Genomic DNA, 9555 nt, shown 5'->3' on the forward strand with positions numbered 1-9555 from the left:
GTCTGCCTGAATTTACTGCACATCATGTGCAGACACTGCTGGCCTCCTGTGCTGATGCTGAAAGAGGCACTTCAAGCCTTGGCCAGTCGCATTATTGTTCTCCAAAGCATTATGGGTCATTTTAACAATAAGTGTTCTGATTCTGCCTGCTTTCTGGCCTCTGCATTTGAAAAGTAGAGAATATTGCCTTTTCTATAGAGATGCTATTTCTTGATGCTATTTTTCCTTTCTCTCTCTTCCCCTCATTAAGGAAGGTTTGCAACTAAGCCACCCTCCCCTGACCTGGTCCAGGCCCTTTACCCCACCTCCCAAAACATGCCCTTTGGGTCTTTAAAACATGGTTGTATCTTTGATGGTGACTGTCACCATGATAGCTTTCATCTGACTCAATGAAACAACAAGTATTCTTCTGTTAACGACTTAGCTGTGTGATTGTGTGACTAGACGATACTTGGAGTCAGTCATAAGAAATAGCAAGTCATGCTGACTGCAAAATTCTTTGAATCTGTTTTTGATTCCATGGTATTGATGTGGCAAAGTAGCGGAAACTGAACTGAGTATAGGTCTGGCTCTGGTTCTGCAGCTAACTAGCTATGTGGCCTTGAACATGCTTCTTTACCTTTCTGGGTCTCAACTTCCTCACTCATTCAGAAATATCATTTGAGTACCCTTCATGTGCCAGGTTCTATGTTTATCACAGGCAAAGAAAATATGGTCCAGACACCTTTGTGGGTGTAGAACACAAACAAAAAAAGAAAGAAAAATAAGAAAGAAAAGGAAAGAAAAGAAAACAAGAGAAAAGAAAAGAAGGGAGGGAGGAAGGAAGGAAAGAAAACAGGAAAAGATGGAAGAGTAGATGGGGGAGGAGGGTAGAGAGATAAAGTAGGAGTTTGGGATTAACAGATACACACTACTAAACATAAAATAGATAAATAACAAGGATGCACTGTATAGCATGGGAAACTATGTTCAGTATCTTGTGTTAATCTACAATGGCAAAGAATCTGAAAAAAGCATACACACACACACACACACACACACACAAATCACTTAGCTGTACATGTGAAACTAACACAACATTGTAAATTAACTATGCTTTAATTTTTTAAAAGTTTACCTAAAGATGTAAATACCTAATCACAAATTATAATATAAAATTGAGTATAAAGTTTTTTCTTTAGCCATGGAACTATTTATTTAAAGAACATCTACCATGGAAGCCCCTGAGCTGACCTGGCTGATCTCAGATTCTCTCATACAGTACCGTGCCCTTGCTCAGCCCACGCCTACCACTGTGGCCTTCTCATTCCTCCTGGATGAGGCTAACACCTCTCCCACCTCAGGGTGTTAGCACTTGCTGCTCCTTTGCTTGTAGCACTGCCCCTACATTCACACATGGCCCAATCCTTCATTCTCTCATATCTTTGCTCAAATGTCACCTTAGGGAGTTCCCTCTGTGGCACAGTGGAATCGGTGCTGGGATGCAGGTTCAATCCCTGGCCCGGCACAATGGGTTGAGGATGTGGCATTGCCACAGCTGTGGCTTAGGTTGCAATTGCAGCTCAGATCTGATCCCTGGCCAGGAACTCCGTATGTCATGGGGCAGCCAAAAATGGGGGGGAGGGAGAATCACCTCAGAAAAGACAACCCTGGGAACCTTATTTAAAATAATTTAGTGTCTTCCAGTGCCCTCTTGCCCTATCCTGCTATGTCTGTCTGTCTGTCTGTCTTTCTTTTTTTTCTTTCTTTCTTTCTTTCTTTCTTTCTTTCTTTCTTTCTTTCTTTCTTTCTTTCTTTCTTTCTTTCTTTCTTTCTTTCTTTCTCTTTTTCTTGCATTCAATTCCATAAGTTATATACTCATTCTTTGTCTCACAAATGTAAATGTCATGGCAAGGACTTTGTCTTATTAATTTCTTTTTCTGAAAAAAAAAATTTTATGGCCACACCCACAGCATATGGACGTTCCCAGACCAGGGATTTACTCCAAGCTGCATCTGTGACCTACACTGCAGCTGCAGCAACATTGGATACTTTAACTCGATGGACCAGGCTAGGGATCAAACCCACACTTCTGCAGTGACCTGAGCCACTGCAGTCAGATTCATAATCCACTGTGCCACTGCAGAAACTCCTGTTTTATTGATTTCTAAGTTCTTTGCTACTATTACAAGGTCTGAGACAGAGTGGGAGCTTAATTAATTCTTGTTAAATGAACATGAAGGGAAAAAAACTATTGTGGAGTTGGTTTTGTTGAAACATTAAGGAAGCTGTGGAGTTCCCATTGTGGCTCAGTGGAAATGAATCTGACTAGGATCCATGAGGAGGTAGGTTCCATTCCTGGCCTCGCTCAGTGGATTAAGGATCTGGCATTGCCATGAGCTGTGATGTAGGCCACAGACATGGCTTGGATCCCTAATTGCTGTGGTTGTGGTGTAGGCTAGCAGCTAGAGCTCTGATTCAACCTCTAGCCTGAGAACCTCCATATGCCACTAGTGTGGCCCTAAAAAGACAAAAAAAAAAAAAAAAAAAAAAGAAGGCAGGAAGCTGTGTACTAGATCATCCTTCCATCTCTATGTAGACCCTGAGGACACTTCCAGGTCTAGCACTAGAGGATTTTGTGAATCTTTTCATCAGGAAAGAGGTCTCATATGCTAAACTTCATTCATTATTCATTAAAAAAAAATTCCAGACAGTTTGGGGGGGTGGGGGGATGTGCAAAAAGAAAACAGATAAAAAAGAAAAAAAATTCCAAAAATAAGTACCTTGGTTTTTGTTTTTCTGTTTTTTGTTTTGTCTTTTTAGGGCCACACCCACACCATATGGAAGTTCCCAGGCTAAGGTCAAATCAGACCTGCAGCTGTGTGCCCATACCACAGCCACAGCAACACAGGATCCAAGCCATGTCTGGGACCTACCCCACAGCTCATGGTAATGCCAGATTCTTAACCCACTGAGCAAGGCCAGGGACTGAACCCATATCCTCATGGATACTAGTCGGATTTGTTACCACTGAGCCACAACGGGAACTCCTGTACCTTGTTCTAAGAATTATGCCAATAGCACAAATAGCATTATCTTCTCTGTCTTGCAGTTCATGGTCTACCTATGAAAACAGGTTAATCACAATTATAATGATATGACAGATGAGCTGGGAAGACACGGAAGACAGAGCATGCATGACACCTCAAATTCCTCATCTATAAAAGGCACATCAACTTCGAAATGTCAAGTTTTTTTTATAAGAATGAAAGGGAGAAATGGAGGTGAAATTGCTTGAAATACTGTGTTATATCTGAAAATGACCAGTACTGGTGTGGTTATTCAACATCATATAGGATTTCAGCAAAGTAGCAGACTAAGGGACTCCAAAAGGATGTTGTTCCATGAAAGCAATGAGAAAAAATGCCCAAAACTATAAGAATCAGCTCTGCAGGAACTCTGGAAATTAACTAAAGACTGGCAGTAACAGGGAAAGCACTTATTCAAGAAAAACAGCTAAATCTATGTAAGAACAATGAGCTTTGTGGTGTTTTAACTTACCCTAGCTCAAGCCTCCACTTTCCGGCTCAGTGGCAGCCTTGAAAATAACAGTCCACATGCTCAATACCACAGAGACCAGAACAGGCCTTATTCACCAAGAATTGTAGTTATTTGACCTACTAGTGACTCCCTGGAAGACTGCTTAAAAGGCTTATCTTCATCGCTCTTGAGTCTAAACTCACCTCGTAGTAAAACCACCACTTAAGGGACATTTGTCAAAAATAATTATAGGAAAATGCTTTAGTCATTGTTGCCTGAAGCAATGGATAACAGTTAAACGAAACTATATACTAACCTCAAAGCTTGAAAATAAAGAATGGGGAATGAGGAGCTTTGAAAATCTCCTACATATTTCTGGGAATATAGAAGGCTACATGCATGCTCAGAGCTGTGTACCTGCTCAAGAAAGAGCAGAGAAAGCCCATTTCTGGTCTTGTGACTCTGTACAAGTGTAAGAAAAAGCCTAAGACCTAAATAAGTGGAAAGATGTCCCATGTTAATACATTGGAAGACTGTATTATTAAGATACTCCCCAAAGCAGTCTATAGATTCAATGTGAACCCTATCAAATTCCAAAGGCCTTATTTAGGAATGCACCTTTAGGCTGGCTAATACAGCATATACCCATGAGAACTGAAAATACATGTTCATTAATTAATTAGTACATGAATGTTCATGGCATTATTCATAATAGCCAGAAACATCCAAATGTTCATGAACTGATGAAAGGATAACAAATGATATCTCCTTTCAGTGGAGTATTAGTAAGTCATAAACAGAAATGAAATAATTTCTCTTGCTGCAAAAGAAATACATGCTACAACATGGAACGTCGTAAAAACATTATGCTGAGTGAAAGAGGCTAGACACAAAAAGCAACATATTGTATAATTCTGTTTTCATGAAATATCCAAAATAGGTATGCATAGAGACAGAAAGAGGAGTGGTAGTGAGAATGGGGAGTGACTGCTTAATGGCTCCAAGAGTTTCTTTGGGGATGATGAAAATACAATGGGTACCCGCAGTAAAATGCGTAGATGCACAACCGTATGCAACATTATATTATTGCTGCCCCCAGCTCTATACCCACCACCCTCACACTCCTGTTTCTCCAGGTGGGGGGGCGGGGAGGGTCTCCATCTTTAGCTGTATTTTAATTCTTATTCTAGTAACTGCCTCAGAGGAGATAGCAAATGACTGCACCAAAGTCCTCCAGCTAGGGGCCAAATTTATTCAACTCCCTTCAAGTGTTTTAAAGTATCTCTGTCCCCAGCTACAGCAGAAATATCAAAACATTAAACTATCAGTTTCTTCCTTCCCTGTAACTTCACTTCTAGGAAAATGAACATTTAAGTTCTACCACACATGCCAAGTCCTATCCAGAGCCTGGGATCAGGATTTAGTCACTGGGCATGGCCATTGGACTAGCATTTTCCTGGGGCACAAAAACCTGCTCTGTGGGACCTTTGTGGGAAGGTCAAAAGTCAGTAATTTGAGGAGTTCCCTTTGTGGCGCAGCAGAAGCAAATCTGACTAGTATCCATAAGGATGTGGGTTCAATCCCTGGCCTCGCTCAGTGGGTCGGGGATCCAGCGTTGCTGTGAGCTGTGGTGTAGGTCACTGATGTGGCTCGAATCTGGCGTTTCTGTGGCTGTGGTGCAGGCTGACGACTCTGATTTGACCCCCAGCCTGGGAACTTCCATATGCTGAGGGTGTACCCCTAAAAAGAAAAAACAGAAGAAGAAAAAGAAAAAAGTCAGTAATTTGAGTAATCAATAGGAAAAAACTTCATCAAAAGCAGTTAGTAGATTTTTTTGAAACCCCTGTAGTCTTTTACTCATTCAGTTTCATACTCCCTGCCCCACAGACTTTTCAAATTAAAAAATAAAAATAAACCAAAAGAAACAACCAAGAGCCTTCACAGTCAATATTTCACCCATACACAGCATCTTCACATGAGGTGCACAATTGCTTTCCGGAAATGGGGAAGACTGATTCCCAAGGGGAGAATCCAGGTTTTTCTCCAGTATTCTCTTCCTCCATGACCTGGTCACCCTCTGGGAAGGAAGGGAGCAAGTGTTCTCTGCGCACTTATTATGTGCCAACACTGTGATTACATTATTTACTTAATCCTCACAACTCTAGGAGGTAAATCTTAAAATTAGTTCAATTTTACATGGAAAAAGGGGGAGGGGGGACAATGCCTTGAAATCACACAGGGAGTAAATGACAGGGCCAGAATGCAAACTCCTATTTCCAGAATCTGAATTGTATGTTCTTTCCATTCTTTGGGGGCAAAAGAAGTAACGATTTCGAGAAGAATAGGACTGGACCTGGCCTCCCAACTCTCAGGTATTTTGGGGGGATTAAGAGGCTTCCTGAAGTGTCGTTCTGTTACTCCTTTAAGCATGATTTTTTAATATGAGTTGTGCATGAGAATCACTGGAGGAACATTTTCATTATAAACATGCCTGGAATTCACCCACTGGAAGATCTGGTTAGCAAGATAATAAAAAAGTGCTTTGATTTTCTTGTAATTTTTAGCAAAGATACCAAATAAAATTTTGAGAGCACTAATTAAGCTCAAACGAAATTTATTGACTAAAAAAAATAGACTTTAATTAATTGAGGCTAAGTTATTAGCCCTTAAAGACATCAGAAAATCTCATCAGGATGGCATTCTGTTTTCTTGTTTGTCATCCTTGAATCCAACAAGGTTGTCTGGGGTCTCTGTCAACAGCTATATTCAAAAGGCTGTTCTTTTTCCTGTCCTCAATTCAATTCAGTCATCTTTTTTGAATGCCGGCTCTTTGAAAGGCTAACTTTTTACAAGTCACATCAAGAAGAAAAGGCTAAATTTAACAAATATTTATTGACTGCTTGATGTATGCAGAGCCCCATGCCAGGAAATGCAAGTCTTAAAAGGAGAAAAGGGAGACAGTAGTGGGGAGAACATTCAGGAAAATCTATCAAAGCAATGGAGCAGTTCAGAAGACTTCTGCTAGATTTTAATGAATACAAATGTGATTATGTGAGTGTGTGTACAGTGAAACAAATATGATTCTTTTAAGCCTTAGGGGCCATGCAGTAGATTGTATTATTTGTTAGTAATTATTTGTTTGTACTTGTCTACAGGTAGAGTATACTTTGATGACTCCATCAGCTACAAGTCCTGGACCTTCTCAGCTGACTTTGGGCTTCATGTTCTGACTTGCTTTGGCCAATGGAACATGAGTGAACAGACTCAGTATGACCACTTGGATGGTTTGACTCAACTTTCTGGACTCCTGCCTTCCACTTGTAATAACATGTCTCAAAAGTGGCTGCTCATTCAGTCTTGGTCCCCAAACTAGAGGACAGAGTGACCTGGATCTTTCACAGGATCAAGTCCAGCATAGCACATCAGCACTAAGCAGAAACAACCACAGATCCATGAGTGAAAAATAAATGTTTGAGATTTATCCTACTAAGCCTTGAGGCACTTAGTAATGCACCATTATTGCTGCAAAAGCTAATACAGCCTGTAATGGTTTACAAAGACAAACATCATGAAATGCTGGGGTACCTAGAGATACTCCCTGAGAGCCCATCTGGTGTTAGTTTGCTAGGGCTGATATAACAAAACACCACAAACTGAGTGGCTTAAAAGACAGAAAGTGATTATCCTGCAATTTTGGAAGTTTGGAGTCTGAGATCAAGGGGTAAAGTTGGTCCCTGCTGAGAGCTGTAAGGAAGAAACTAACCCATGTCTCTCTCCATTTCTGGTGGTTTGCTGGCAACTTGTGACATTGTAGAAGCATCAGCTCAGTTTCTCCCTTCATCATCAAATGGCATTCCCCCTGTGCCCAAAGGTTTTCATAAGCATGAAACATTTTAATAAGGACACTGGTCATATTGGATCAGGGGCCCACTCTCCTCCAGTATCACTGCATCTTAACTTACTACATCTGCAATGACCCTGTTTCCAGTCCTGTGGTATTCTGTGGTACTGGGAATTAGAACTTCAGCATATGAATTTAGAGGGTACACAATTCAGTCCATAATGGCGCTTTTTATACTTCTGCTCCTTGAACCGTGGGAAGACTAGAGGCCAAACATGATTATGGCCTACTCTTCCCACCTTGGGCCACTAGCCCTTATTTTAATAATTCTCACTTTGAGAGGAGGGGTTGCTCATGACATGGTATGTGTTTGAGCCTTAGGCTTACGAACCTTGTAAATTCTGGAACCAGGATGAGAATCCAGGTGTCTGGATGTGAGAACATTTTTCCTATTCTGTTCTGCATTTTTGGTGGTCAGTGGTTTGGGGAGGCAGCTAAAGTAAATAGAATGAAGGAATTAACCAGTTAATGCTAGGAAAACAAAAAACAGCAATCATACACATTCAAATCACCCATAAACCTCATTCACCGTTACCAAAACAAAATTTCCAAGGTATGAAATCACTGAAGAAAATAAACAGATCAATGGTGGAGTACAGCTTTAGCAATCAGAAGAGGGAGTAAATATGGTCATATAGGATTTTTTTAAAATATGAAAGTAAAGTTTTATAACTTTGATGAAGTGAATCATTTTTTGGAAATTACAAAAATTGACTCAAGAAGAGGTAGAAATCATAGCAATCATAGATAAATGAAAAAGTAGTTAAAGGTCTCCTGTAAAAGGTAACAAACCCAGATTTATGCAAAAAGCTGATTGAACTGTGAGAAACAGATGATGGAAATCTCTCCCAAATATTTACCCATCACCCTTATGAACAAAAACTTAAAAAAATCCTTTAATAAACATAAGTAAAATTGGATAGAGCAGAAGACTCATGACCAGGATTTATTCCATTTATATAAGGCATGGTTCAACATTAGAAATCTATTACGTAATTCATTACATGAAAAAGTGAATGGTAAAGAAACATACTTACTATATGCTAAAGAACTTGATAAATTCAAAACTTTTTCTTTAAAAAATTCTTTATAAACTATGAATAAAAGTAAACTTAACCAGAAACCTAATGTAAAGAAAAAAGCAGATCCATTATCAATAAAACTTCATGTCACATATACCAAATGTTAACCTCTCAGCAAAGAATTAATGCTTTACTTCTCTGGAACAACTTCATGATCTTTTGAAATGTCTTCAGTGTTTTACTCCCCTGGAAAAGATGCTGTGGTGCCTTCCCAAATACTTTCCTGGATAAATACCACGTGTGTTATCAATGCTTATTTTAAAAATGGACCTTGAATTTTCTAAATTATGACACAAGTGCCACTTTTATCTTCCTTTTTGAGTGTCTTGGGTCTTATTTCCCCCACTTGATGTCATGAAATCCCTTTATTCTTTGCTCATCATAAGGCAATTCTTGAAGAGCTCTTAGGTTAAGCTTAGGCTTTTTTTTTTTTTTTTAAAGAAAAAAAAAAGACCCTGTGATTTTTATGTGAGAAAAAAATGAATTATTGTGTTTCCTTCATTTCTTCCTCCATACAATTATCTAGACAAAGAACAAAATAAAATTCTAACTCTGTTATCTTTTTTGTCTATATTGGCAGCAAGTCCCATACCTCATGGTGAAACCTTAGAAGCAATCCCATTAAAATGAGGAACAAGATAAGGAATCTGGCTATAAGTTCCCACTATTCAACACCTGTCAATGCAACAAGAAAAACAAATGAAGTGCAAACATTGGTAAAGAATAAACAAAGTTTCCATAGTTTATAGATGGTATCATTATCTAACTAGAGAATCTCAGAATATGATGAAATAAATGTTAAAACTAGTAAGACAGTTCACTAAATTGATTCAATAAAAGACCAACACAGGAAATTTGGATTGTTTTCTTATTCATAGCAATTGCAATAACCAATTATAAAATGCAAAGGAAAATATATTCCATTCATAAAACAAAAATAATTATGAAGTACTTAGAAATCAAAGTGACAAGAAATATGCAAGGTGTTATTTTAAAAACTATAATTCTAAAGGGGCTAATATATTTTTGGATGAGACTGAATTTGTAAATATG

At 39.0% G+C, this 9555-nt stretch overlaps 1 long non-coding RNA gene across 1 annotated transcript; it reads right to left on the reverse strand.

Moving 5' to 3' along the window:
* Positions 1 to 4405: 4405 nt before the first annotated feature.
* Positions 4406 to 9180, reverse strand: LOC110259994 (uncharacterized). Its single transcript, XR_014841799.1, has 3 exons — positions 9095 to 9180; positions 7752 to 7854; positions 4406 to 5259 (listed from the first exon to the last, which is right to left on the reverse strand). It is a non-coding gene; the product is annotated as an uncharacterized LOC110259994 (long non-coding RNA).
* Positions 9181 to 9555: the final 375 nt, after the last annotated feature.

This window comes from Sus scrofa, chromosome 3 (assembly GCF_054392235.1).
Source record: "Sus scrofa isolate SSC_HxYL_T2T_F1_AM1 chromosome 3, Sscrofa_HxYL_maternal_Yorkshire_Landrace_v2.0, whole genome shotgun sequence".
Classification (NCBI taxonomy): domain Eukaryota; kingdom Metazoa; phylum Chordata; class Mammalia; order Artiodactyla; family Suidae; genus Sus; species Sus scrofa.